We start from the raw sequence: 13,617 nt of genomic DNA on the forward strand, positions 1-13,617 counted from the left end.
ACATCGAGAGGAAAATGTATCCATTCCCTGAATATGCTTCCCACTAGTTTCCTAATCATTGCTTTTGATGACCATCAGCTTGATTTGTCGTTGCTCTACATTACAGTCAATCACAATCTTACCTAGCCTTCAAAGAACAGATCAGACATCACCTCTGTCTTGAAAGCTTTCCTTAGCAGTAAACCAGATGGGCCCACTATTTTAAAGCCCAGGAACATTTGGTTTGTCCATCTGTCAGTTTATGAATCACCAGCCATTATGTATTGGAGGTACCAATGAGCTTTTCTTATGTCTTCTTTTATACTGTACATTCTCTGCAGCCAGAGAATTTGTTATTTTCATTATTATAACTCCTTTAACTTTTAGCATTGTTTCTGATAGAAATAACTATTTGTGGTTGACTGTGGTACTCCTGAATAGGTCTGTCTTCAGGACAGGACTTCAGGAGCCAAGAGAGACCTTCTTGCCTCCTTTCCCTTGAATCTCATGATCCACCTTGTCATTTTATGTGCAACGTTTACTGCACATCAAGTACAACTTGCTAAAAGTAGGAGTATTTTAAGGTTTTGAGAGTAGACTTTATGAGAAAATATGAAGAATACTGGGGCCTGGGATGGAGAAAAAGGAATCCAAGTATTTTTGTAGGGCCTACTGCGATAGGACTTTCGGAAACGTTCCTGCTCATTTAAACCTCACAGTAATGCTATGAGATAGGCTGTATTTTCCCCATTTTACAAAAGAGAAATCTGAAGCTCAGAGAAAGCTAGGTAGTTGTAGTCACTGATGCAACCAAAATTCTAACACAGGTTTAGCATATCACCAATACTTGACCTTGCAAACTCTTTCCACCAGGCCCCCATCAGCTGTAGCTTTAGCAGACTGATAATAACAGTAATATATGGTGTTTACTGATGAAAGGCATTGTTCTAAGTGTCTTGGATATAGTGATTCATTTAATCTTAACAAGCTATTTTAGTGAAGTCGGCCCTATATTAGCACTGCTTTGCAGATGAGGAAACTGAAGTACAGAAAGTTGAAGTAACAGGCCCAGAGATAAAGCGCTAAGAGGTAGAAGGTCCAGAATTTGACGCAGACTAATCAGTTTCAGATTTCCTGGGCTGATCCACTCTATACCATTGTCTCTCTTCACAAGTTGTCAACTGCACACATACCCCAGCAACTCAGATTAGCATTCCCACTTGGAATTCTGTTCATCAACCGTCTAATTAACAGCCATGAGATGCAAGCTAGAGATGCAGTCAGTTAAACCTTCCCCAGCTTATTTCTTTCTCAAACTTTTAAGAGTCCAGACAATCACTAAAATCATCAGTATTGGACTCCAGCTTTTCACCTTTTGAAAACATATTTCTTAAACCACATGTCAGCACACATACCATCTCAGCCCAAGCTGGGATGACAATTGAGTTTTATTTTTCTTAGGAAAAGTGAATTTCACACATCTTGTTGATCTCTATGGACTGCTTTTTTGGTTTTGTTTTTACTTTATTTTTTAAGAAGAAACTATAAATTAGGAACTTACCCTAAAAGACATATCAATTATTTACATTGGATTTGTGCAGACACTTTTCCCAGCTGCTGCTAAAAGGCAAGAAGACATTTTACCAAATGTTTTACCTGTAGCAACTCCTTTCTTTTTTTCCCTTTGAAGAAACAAATTGAATTTTATCTTGAAGTAATGCGATGTGTGTTCTGAGAACCACAAACTTCTGGTTTCCGTGGATGGGGGTTGTGGATGGGGGGTCTGAAACCTACCTTTACTTATTTCACCCCTATGAAAATGTAGTAGTTTACCTACTTGGTAAATTTGGGTTAAATTCTGTTCCTATTTTATGTTATCTGAATTGCCTTTAGGGCTAAGAGAGGGAACTATGCTAAATTCATGATGCTCCATGGGTCAAAAGACACTCTTCCCTCAGGACTTGGTGCTGACTTTGGACTTGTAAATTACCTATGAATTAGACATCATAGAAGGAAGGTCTCTTAGGACTAAGCAATTCTATGACAGGCATCAAGGACAGAGACCATGGTGGCATAAAACCAAAATGTCTGTTCATTTTGTGGAAGAGCAGAAGACTTTGTGAAAGCCAAACCACTGAAGAGAGCACAGCTTCCATGAAAGCATCTCTGAAATGCCAGTAACACAAGGCTCCAAGGGAAAATGGGAATTGAGAGGGTCTAAATATTCTTGTTGAGAAAGCAAAGCACTGAAATAGGAGCAGTAATTGGAGCTGCCACTAGTTAAATTTCTAAATGCTGCTAGAAGGTAGGAGTATCTCGAGACATTCTCTGAGAAAGAGGCCAGAATGCAGACAAATGCTTTAGCTCCTGAACACGTTAAACGTAGATGCCAAATTAAGCTCTTGTGGGAGCATTTCTGCCAACCATGTTTAAGCTGATGGATTGACTTGGGGTAAACTAGAATCTACTAATTGACATTCTGAGGATATTAAACATCTTCTCTCAGATACCATTAAGTTTCTGCTACCATTTTTGGCAAAACTGAGACCTATTTGGGTAGTGCAGAGACTTGCTGAATGTTGAGGATTCTTTTCTGTCCAAGTTCTCAACAATTTAAGAAAATAAAACAGATGGAGAAACAAAATATTGGTAGAGACTAACCTGGAGTGTCTAGCCAAGTCTGGAAGCCAAATGGACTTTACTGAATTTCAGAATTAGGCAGACCTACGTGGTTGCAGCAGTACTAGAACCAACAGGCATCCCACCTTCACCTTCAAACTACAGGAGCAGCAGAGAAGTCAAGGTAAAGATAAGCTGTTTGCAGGCAACACACGCAAAAGGAAGAAGGCCAAGCTAGTTTTGGTGCCCAGTTATTATTTTCCCCATATGCATAAATGGAGAGAGCAGTAGTATGATCAGGGAAAATCCTTCTTCATAGAAAAACCCTCCCTCTCATGGAAACTAAGAGGAGGAAAATGGTGCTCCCTCCTAACAAAGTCCAAAGGAAATAATCCCTTCATCTTTCTTTTTCCCATTTCAGATACATCCCTAAAACATTGTACTCTAACTTATGTGCCAAGGAGCACTGTGTTTACACTTTAGTCTTCTGTGCTTTTGCAACTCCTATGGTCATATGATGGACTCAGAATAGTGTTAGCCCAGTGCTGTACAAGTTTGTACTTTCACTTTATTTTATTTTACCTTTTATTAGGACTGTAATAAGATGAGGGTTTGCTCTTTCAGTTTATGACTGATCTCAAATAAAACATCACCATTTTCTGTTGCTAATGATTCAGGGTAGGCCATTACAGCTCATTTCTGAAAAGGTGAAAAACACTTTCTCCTAATATTTGTTAGACAACCACATTTATTTCAATGGCCCTCAACTCTAGGGATACGAGCCAGAAACAAGCGTATCACTTTTGGCCATTGTCACCTGGGAGGAGCTTCCAAATCATCTTGCTCCCCTTCATGCTTATCTATATCTCCTAGGTTTTTGCATAGATCACTTCCTCTTCAATAATCATACATTATTCCAGATTCTCAATCCCACAAGAACCTAACTAAAGCAAGTAGAATCTGAAGACTCTAGGAATCCTGATTTTTTCCTGTGTTCCACTTTGTGTGCCTGTTGTTCCCATTATAATTATGGAAAGAAGACATTGTAGCATTTTGGTTGGTGGCGACAGGAATTAGGTGATGTCCTTAACCACCCACTTTAGTCATGGTCTCACATTAAGCTGTAGAGAAACAGAGATGGTATATTTGATCTAGATTGATTCTATTTGTCTTTCTTTCTTTTTTTTTTTTTTTTCACTTTCTTTGCACTGGTGCATTGATAAGATAAAATAAGTCCATAAAATGCATTTTTTATGGTGGGCTTAAGCTCACTGGAGTGTGTCTGCAGAGCTATAAAGCAATGACCCTTGCTGTTCTCCTTTAGAGTGATGGGCCAGTGACAGATAGGACCCTTAATTGCTATCCCATTTGGGTGCCTTAGCCATACACTCTGACACTTGCCATAGTATTTGCTAACCTGATGTGGCTGGGTTGAAAACGTTAACCAATTTGATTGCTTGAAGTTTATTCCTAAATTAGTTCTTTTGGAGCTGCTACATCACTGGGGCCTGGTGAAGACTAACACATAAGAGTTCGTGTTTCAGAAAGCATGCCAATTTTTCTTGAGTTCTGGAAGAGTTTTTAAAAAGTAGTTTTTTTAAAAACACTTTTAGTAAGACATCAACTCTCAGTAAATGTTTATCTTTAATTTAAACCTGAAGCTAAGTTTGAGAAATTCCAGTCCACATGGATTTTATTTGTACAAAACTCATCAAAAAGGCTTACAGAACACTGCCTCTGATAAAAAAATGATGAGGAAGTTGGTACTTCAAGTTCAAGAAAGTCTGGAGTGTTTTTTTTTATTATGACCCCAGTTACTGACAAATCTATAATTGGTTGAAATTAAACTTCAGTAGATTCAGAAATTTCTACACTTTCCAAAAGGGGAAAAAAAAGTGTACTGGAGAAACCATACTGACCCTTTTGAACAACATCCAAAACAATTATCTTCGAAAAGGGTAAGATTGCTGAGCTGGAGTCCTTTGATGAAAACCCCTTAGAAGGAATCTCTTCAATTTGGTGAACTCACAATAAGGATTCACCTTGGATAACATCACCAACCATCTCAGCGCTTTGCTCTCCATCTTCTCCTTAACACCAGCTTCTGCCTAGGTTATTGGGCTCATTCCCAGCTGGTGCCATCCCTGCTGCACCACTGGAAGGAAATGAGTCTTGTGGATGGGAACACATTGTACCTACCAGCCTCCACCCGGCCTCTCTGCTGCTCCGCAGTCTTTTTTACTTCTCTTTCATTGACCCTGAACAGATGCTAAAATTCCCTCATAGTAAGCCTGGAGGTCAAACTGCAGAGAAAGGACACCATTTTCATTCAAATCCACTCCACCAGCTTGCTTTCTTAACAGGGACTCTGCTGGCAGTGGGCTTCAGCTGCAGGAGGGGTGTCAGTGCTATGGAAGCAGCTCAGGATGTAGATCCAGAAAAGTGTGAATTCAAATTCTACCTCTTCTCTTTATTTGCTGCATGGCCCGCACAGGAGGCGGAACGTTCTTACAAGATGCAGTCTTAACTGGTGCCTGCCCTCCCTCCTTAGAGCCCTTCAGTGGCTCACTATTGCTTGTCACATACAATAGAACCCCTGAGACCTGGCCTGCAAAGTATTGCTCCCCTTGCCATTTCCCACCTACACTCTAAACACCAGCCCTATTGACTCTCTCTCAGTATTTTGAATTCTTTCGCTTGGCTCTAGAGCAGCGGTCAGCGTACTCTGCCTATAAAGGGCCAGATGGTACATCGTTTCTTAGGCTTTGTGGGCCAAATGGTCTTTGTTTCAACTATTCGCCTCCACCATTGTAGATCCAAGGTAGCCAAAGGCAATATGTAAATGGACGAGAGTGAAGGTTGGGTTCTGGTGTCAACTTGGCCAAATGATTATGCCCAGTTGTCTGGTCAGGCAAGCACTGGCCTAAATTTTATGGCAAGACTATTTCATGGCTGGTGTATTAAATCATCAGTCAGTTGATTGTACCTGTGACTGATTACATCTATGATCAACTACGGCATGCCTCCCACAGCAAAGTAATCCAATCAGTTGAAGCTTTTAAGGAAGAAGAGAAACTCTTTTGCTGCTTCTTCAGCCAGCGAGCCTCTCCTGTGGAGTTCGTCCAGACCCTTCATTGGAGCTGCCAGCTTTACAGGCCCTACCGACTTTGGACTCTTCCATTCCCATGGTTGCATGAGACACCTTTATAAATCTCATATTTATAGCTCTCTCCCATTGATTCTGTTTCCCTAGAGAACCTTAACTAAAACTGTGGGCATGACTGAGTCCCACCAAAACTACCTGATGGGAAGGGTTGGGGGGCAATTGAGAAGGAAGGTGCAGATCAGCCCTTGGGCCAAAGGCTGCCAATCCCTGCTCTGTCCCTGCTAGTTCCTCTGCTGGAACACTTTCCATCCGCCCTTCAGTGGCAAACCCATTTTCATTTCTCTTGCCTCAGCTTTGATGCCACTTGTTCCAAGAATCTTCCCTTATGCTCTCCACTGCCTCACATGTGCTTGCCATGAGCTTCCAATGCACCCTCTACTCCATGCCTTAGGCTCATTATTCTGTATTATAATTGCTTATTTACATATTTATATCCCTCTCTAGTCTGTGAGAAGAGGGAGCATGGTTGCCTCGTTCACCATTTTATACCCAATACTTGTGAGTACCTAGTAGGCACTCAATAAATAGTAACTTATTATCATTACACTTTATGAAAAGGCCATCACAGGCTAGCCTGAGATCTGAGCCAGTCTTCAAGCAAAAAAAAAAAGACAGCAAATTGACAGACTTACAAAAGAACAGTTTTTCAATTTAGGGTGACTTTGGGGTCTGGAGGGAAGTGACTGTAATTAATAAGCAGATACAATAGCCTGAGCCTGGAGTCAATGGTTCTGAGCCTTCAAGTCCAAGGACACCACCTGGGAAAGATTTAAAAATTACTGCTGCTTGGACCCCACCCCCAGAAAGGCTGATTTTATTGGTCTGTGGTGTACCCTGGGCATGGGGAGGGAATGATCAACTCTAAAACCTCCCTAGTGTTTGCTAGGACTATGGCAAAAAAATTGCCACAAACTTCATAGCTTTGTGCAGAAGAAATGCATTCTCTCACAATTCTGGAGACCAGAAGTCCAAAATCGAGGTGTCAACCTCCCACCGGAGGTTGGAAGGGAAAATCATCCCTGAAAATTCTCCCAGGTTCTGGTGGCTGTCAGCAGTCCTTGGTGTCCCAGGGTCTACGGCCACATCAGGCCTGTCTCCGCCTCCATCTTCTCATCACCTTCTCTCTGTGCTGCTTCTCTGTGTGTCTCTTACTAAGACACGTGTCACTGGGCTTAGGATTCACTTACGTAGTCCCGGATGATCTTGTCCCGAGTTTCCCAATTACATCTTCAGAGGCCCTGTTTCCTAATAAGGTAACATTTGCAGATTCTAGGAATGAGGACACAGACAGATCTTGGGGGGCCACTGTTCTGCCCACTGCATTGGGTAAGCCTGATCTACAAGTCAGCACCCTAAGTAATGTGTGCATATATCTGCAGTGGGGCCTGACACAGCTGTGCCCAGGCATGTGCCTGAATTTAGCTCCCCCTTCTTTGGGGAAATGAGAATGATTATTTTGGAGCATTCCTGTCCTGCTGAGAGAGGAAAAAAAATGGTTAAAGATGGATGATGGAGGGAACCATCCATGGATGAAGGCAAAGCAAGAATTTGGTAACTTCTTTGCTTCTGTTTTCTGTCCTTAATTACACTCTTCTTCAGACTTGTTTTTCTCCAGCAGGAGAATGCATAATAACCAGCCTTTTCGTTTTTCCCTTCACCTTTCTTGGTTGAAGTGTTCTGCCTCAGACCTTCTACAGCCCTCCTCATCTAGTATTCTTCCAAAGACAACGCTGCTCTTCGGTTGAGTCAGACTATCAGACAAATAATCGTGGAAAGATTTGTAATATGTTTTTGGGGGGTATTTGAGACATTCATAATTATGATAAAAGAAAGCATGCTCTCCTTTCAGGCTGGGTTTCAGAAAGCAAGATGTGTCCTTATATTTCAGTGAAACCTGCGCTGCCTCACACGAAGTTTGAATCCTTTAAAAGCCAAAAGGGGAAATGAAATGTGTTTCTCACGAAATTAGGGCCCTTTCTGCACTTCTTGTTTGCTATTTAATTTTCAAAAGTCATTTTACTTTAGGTCTTCTCAGAAATAAGTTGGAAAATCTAAGAGCGATGATTATGTGCAGGAAGGAAGTCATGGGGTGTGGGATAGAAAGCTCGATTACCTTTTGATTTTTCCTCTTTGCCATCTTTTGGGACCCAAACATCATTAGAAGTTCCAATAATTGCAGTACAAACAGTGCTTTCATGGCAGTCCTTCAGCAACCTCCTTGAAGGAAAATGTCTAGTCCTTATTTATAATAGCATAATGTGATTTTCAAAGAGGTAGCGTCATTGTGGATTTTGTTTTGGCTGAAAAAAAAAATAGGCACTGAATTTTTTTTTTTTCTAATGGAGGGATGGGAGGCAGTTAGATGCTGTTTATGAGAACTGGGAGAGGATACTCATTAATGCATACTGCCTTCTGGGACATGGGTAATACCCACTGCCTGCTGGCACCAACTCGCCTCTGCTGCTTTGTTAGTGAAAAAAGAAACAAAACAAAACAAAACATTCTGCCCACTTAATTTTCTTGTCTCTTTCTTATTCTAATCCCCAAGTAGAAAGAATAGGATTCTTTACATTGAGTCAAGACTTTTTGATGTTTGGAGAAAAATCCTTTTTCTCTCTCCCACTTTTGATGAGATGATGGGCAATGCTGATAGACTAATTTAGGTAACTTTTCAGGTACTCTTATTGAAATGAGAATTGCAAAAAAAAAAAAAAATGCTAGGACTTATCAGAAATGCAAATGTGGCATTTGTTCAGCTTAATGTGAATAGCCTCGCCCAGACAACAACAGAAGAGACAATTAGAATGCAGTCATGGTTCCAAAAATTCACCCTTTCTTCCAACTAATATGATATTCTAGAACAAAAAAGAGACAGAGAGGGTGAGAGAAGCAGCAGGAAGGAAGGAAAGGAAGAAAAAAATAAATACTTTTTCTGCTTCAGTTACAACCCAAAAATGCCAATTTGGTATGGGTTTTATCTTAACTAAAAAAAAAAAAAAATCTGCTGTTGTGCAAGTATTGTCAGAACAAAGTAGCAGTAAAGGAATTTTACGGCTGTGCTGCCTTCATAATGGCTGGGTTTTAAGAGCTGTGGAACATGGGTCTGCCCATGTAAGGAGTGGCAGTGAGTGTTACTCACCACTGAGGAACACAGCTAATAGCCATGTTCATTGCCCATCAGTTATCAATGATTGCATGTCATCATTTGGGAGATGAATAAAATAACTCTGTTGCAGGCATGCATGTAAATAAATTAAGCATTAAGAACCAGCGAGTCGTAATCATCTTTCTTTGAGAATGTACTAAATGGTTGCAATCAGTGAAATGGACGAGAAATTGCATTAAATCGAAGCTCCAGTTACCATAGCAGGCCAGCTAAAACAAGGCTGAGGCATGCAGGGATGTTTGAGACTAGGGAAAAATACACTCATCTGCTGGGCATATTTTAGACTCCAGAGCCACACTGGGTATGTAACTTATGGGTCACTTTACCTGTCTAAGTGAAAAGATCTATTATTTATGAATAAGCAAGAATGAATGAAATCATTCACAAAATATTCTATTTTCCTCATTTCAGCGTTCAAGTCTGCTAGGCCTGAGAAAGAACCATGACAAATGTAAAACCAATTGTCCCTTGTATCATAATGCCTCTTTACACAATGGCCACTTTAATTATTTAGAGGATCCCCGCAAAACGTACGATTGATTGGGAATAAGAGGGAGTTTGATGAAGAGATGAGCGTTTTTCCTTCTTCTTTTAAAAGGAAATGGGGAACTGTATTTAGGGAAACATTTTCTTCATTTTTTTAATGAGTTACTGGTTGGACGTAAATGGTGTAGATTTTCTAGCATCTTCTCCAAAGTTGAAGAATTGCGCCATCTTAACTCCTTCTTCCAATTAACTGGAGGTAAGCTTTAACCCTCTGGACATGTGCTTTAGCCAGCTGGCATCTTTGGTTCTGATGTATGTGAGCCAGTTTACATTGGAAGAAAGAGTAAAGAGCATAGATTTCAGTAATCACTAGACCCTGGTTCAAATCCTGGTGCTGCCACTTATGAGCTATTTGCCTTAACACGAAGTTTCTTTACCTCTTAGCAATTTTTTTCACATATATAAGATGGACGTATAATACATTTTGTAAACCTCTTGGTAAAATATCTAGCATATAGAATTTCCACAATCAATGGACACTAATGTTAGTTTTACAGTTTGGAAAACTATTCAGTCAACATGCTGTTCTTGGCACAGTGCAGCCTGGCATGCGTGGAATATTTATTGAGGTCCTACTATGTATGAGGCACTCTGATAGATCCTTTCATGTATGCCATCTCATTCATTTCTTACAACACTCAAGGTATTTCACATTATTCAGTGGGACAAAATGAAGCTCAAGGAGTTGGCCCCTTGTTGAGAGGCTACTCAACCCTCCACTGGTAGAGCTAGAATTTGGATCCAAGTTTTCTAATCACAGGATGGGGTTTCTCACCTCCAATGTGCCCTTAATCACATGTGCCAGCAGTGTAAGGAGGTCTGGACTTTAAACTGGGATCATGACACCTTATCTATAACCATGTTACTATTATTTATTAAGTAATTCATTCTGTTAGAATATTTTAGAAACAAGTAATATTGTTTAATTTGGGAGAAACCCAAATTATACTGGTTTCTTTTACATGGGCAGGCTCCAGGACTCAAATCCCTGGTTTATTTTTAAAAGGAGAATTTATTGACTCAAATAATAGAAACTGATTTTAGGCAGATGTAGATTCAGAGATTCTAACACAAGTTCAACTATTACTGGCTATGCTTCATCCCACTCTTGACTGTGGGTTCCCTTCTCAGCAGATTCTCCCTGTTTTGGTTCACTAAAGTTGCTGAATACAATATACCAGAAATGGATTGGTTTTTGTACAGGGGATTTATTAAGTTACAAGTTATAATTCTAAGGCTGTGAAAATGTCCAAATTAAGGCACCAACAGGAGGATACCTTCTCGGAAGAAGGGCAGCTGGCACCTGGGTTTCTCTGTCATATGGGAAGCCACGTGTTGATGTCTGCTGGCCTTCTCTCCTGGTTTCTGGTTTCAGACAGCTCTCTCAGCTTTCAGTGTCTCCTGGGGCATTTCCTTCAGCATCTCCAAACGTCTATGTCCTCTCCAAAATGTCCTTCCCTGAAAGGACTCCAGTAAAGGATTAAGACCACCTTGAATGGGCAGGGTCAGGTCTCCATGGGAACAACCTAATGCAAAGATCCCACCCATAGTAAGTCTGTACCCACAAGATTGGTTTTCTGGGGTACATAAGTTTCAAACCAGCACACTCCCTCTCCCCAATTGGTGGCAGCATGGCTACCGGTAGACCCATAGCAAATGCTTCATACTGGAGCTACAGATCCTTTTTTCCCAAAAGAAAAAGATTCAGAATTAAGTCTGATTCAGACTTAATTTGGGTCTCATGCCCATCCCTGAACCAATCACTCTAATCAAGGGGAATGGAAAGGCAGCCAGGACTGGGGCACAGATATACCTCTGTAATTAGGGATATAGTCAGTCAACCCAAAAAGCATAGACAGAGGCATGGGTGAGGTCTCTCAAGGATATTGTCTGGGGTAGGTTCTGAGTAGAACAGGTAATAGCTGCTCTTCTGGAAAGAAAACAGACAAGTTTCTTATCTTTAAGCTGCGTGACCTCAAACCAAACAAATATTTCTTTGTATGTTATAGAGTCAGACTGGAAGAATTCTAGCCTTCCACTTGAGTAGGATACTTTATATATCTCTATATTTCCATTTCCTCACTGGTAAAATGGGACAACTCATCGAGCTTGAGGGAATATTAAATGAGTTATTCCATGGGGAGTGCCAGAAAAGTTTTTGGTCCTTAGTAAGTGATCATTAATGTTAACTGTTGACTAACATTTTTAAATTATTGTGTCTCAGCTTCTTCCAACTTAACATAAGAATTTGCCTTCATTGATGAGTTGACAGAATGAAAGCTGACAACATATATATGACAACACTTTGAAAGAATGTAAGATATCCTACAACTATTTTTGGCCATGGCCTTGCTTCTGGACTTAAGGAAATGGGATGCCCTACTCTCATGGTGCCCCCTTCAAGTAAAACTTGTCTGACCATATCTTAGAAATGGCCTTGTTGGAACAGTACTATACTTGTCATTTTCCAACGTGTTATTCCAGCACAACTTCACCAATAGGTAGTTGGCTTTTATGGGAGTCACCAGAGGGGTTAGGCGGAGCATATCTGTCCTCTACTCAAACCCTCCAGCGTTCATCTCCCTTACTCAGAATAAAAGGCTAAGTCCCCAGTGTGGCCTTGAGACCGTATATAATACACCCTCTCAAGTTCTTTCTCACTTACTTCATTGTCTATATACCCCTCTTTCCTCATTGGCTTCATGTATGAAGTCCTTCTTGTTTCTAGAAGACGAACATGCCAGGTATGGCACTGTCTCAGGGGCTTCACATACTCTTTTATATTCTTTTTTTTTTTTACATGGGCAGGCACCGGGAGTCGAACCCGAGTCCTCGGGCATGGCAGGCAAGCACTCTTACCTGCTGAGCCACCGTGGCCCACCCGTCTTTTATATTCTTGATGTCCTTCCTCGCATCAGTCGAGTCACCGGACACATGTCACTTCATCTGCAGAGCCATTCTAAGCCATGCTGGTAGTATGTAGCCTTGACACAATATGATGAAAATGGCACTTCCTCTCCTAAACTCTCAAGTGTAATCATGAGAAAAACATCAGACAAATCCCAGCAGAGGGATGTTCTACAAAATACCTGACTAGTACTACTCAGAATATTCAAAGTCACCCAAAAGAAGGAAAGTCTGAGAAACTATCACATAGCCAAGAGATGCTTACGGAGACACAACAACTAAATGTGAGGTGGTGTCCTGGAATAGAAATGTCAGGTAAAAAACAAAGGGAGGAGGAATAAAGTATGGACTTTAGAGAATAAGAATAATATATTGACATTGGTTCATTTATTGTGACAAATGTGCTAATATAAGGTGCTCTCAGTGGGGGAGAGTGGGTTAGTGTATATGGGGGTTCTTTGCATTAGCCTCACAATTTTTCTGTAAATTTAAAATTGTTCTAAAAAATAAAGTTTAGATAATAAAAATAAAGGCAACTGAAGAGATTCCCTGGGGAAAGAGCGACAGAGTAGGGGTAGAGTGGACAGAGTTCTCAGGTAAAGGGGGGGATGCAGGTAGTCAGGTCCCAGACCTGGAGTCATTAACGGCGTACCTTCATTCATCCCTGGTAGTGGATGTGTGCCAGGGACCAGGTCCTGTGCTCAAGTCGGGGGTACAGTGGTGAACAAAGGGCTGGCATAGCCCTGGGCTCAGAGAGCCAATGACCAAGGGAGACAGGCATTACTAGAGTGATCGGGCAAGTAAATGCAAAATGCCAGTCGCAGTTCCAAGAAGATACAGTTGCTACAAGGGCTAAAAAAAGGGGGTATTTGAGTCCATCAGAGAAGCCAAGAAATGTGCCTCTGGCCCAATGTAACAATTTGCCGAAATATGAAAATCACAGTGATAATACATGTACAACTGGGAGAGGACAGGGAAGTGCCTGCACCAGCCGTTCTCCTCACAAGACAGAACTGAGCTTCCTTACCCTCGTTTTGTGTGTTGCCGTCGCCTGGGCAGATTGCCTGCTGCACAGACGACTTCCATTTTGTTTGGTTTTTGACAACTGTCACTTTCTTTTAGGCAACTGCTTCTCCTTTGAAGTGGGAAACTAGATAAGGAAGAATTCAAAAGATTTGAAGACTACCTGACAGGATTGCTTCATGATAACAAACAGAGCCACTCACAATGTTTG

Source organism: Tamandua tetradactyla, chromosome 7 (assembly GCF_023851605.1).
Source record: "Tamandua tetradactyla isolate mTamTet1 chromosome 7, mTamTet1.pri, whole genome shotgun sequence".
NCBI lineage: Eukaryota > Metazoa > Chordata > Mammalia > Pilosa > Myrmecophagidae > Tamandua > Tamandua tetradactyla.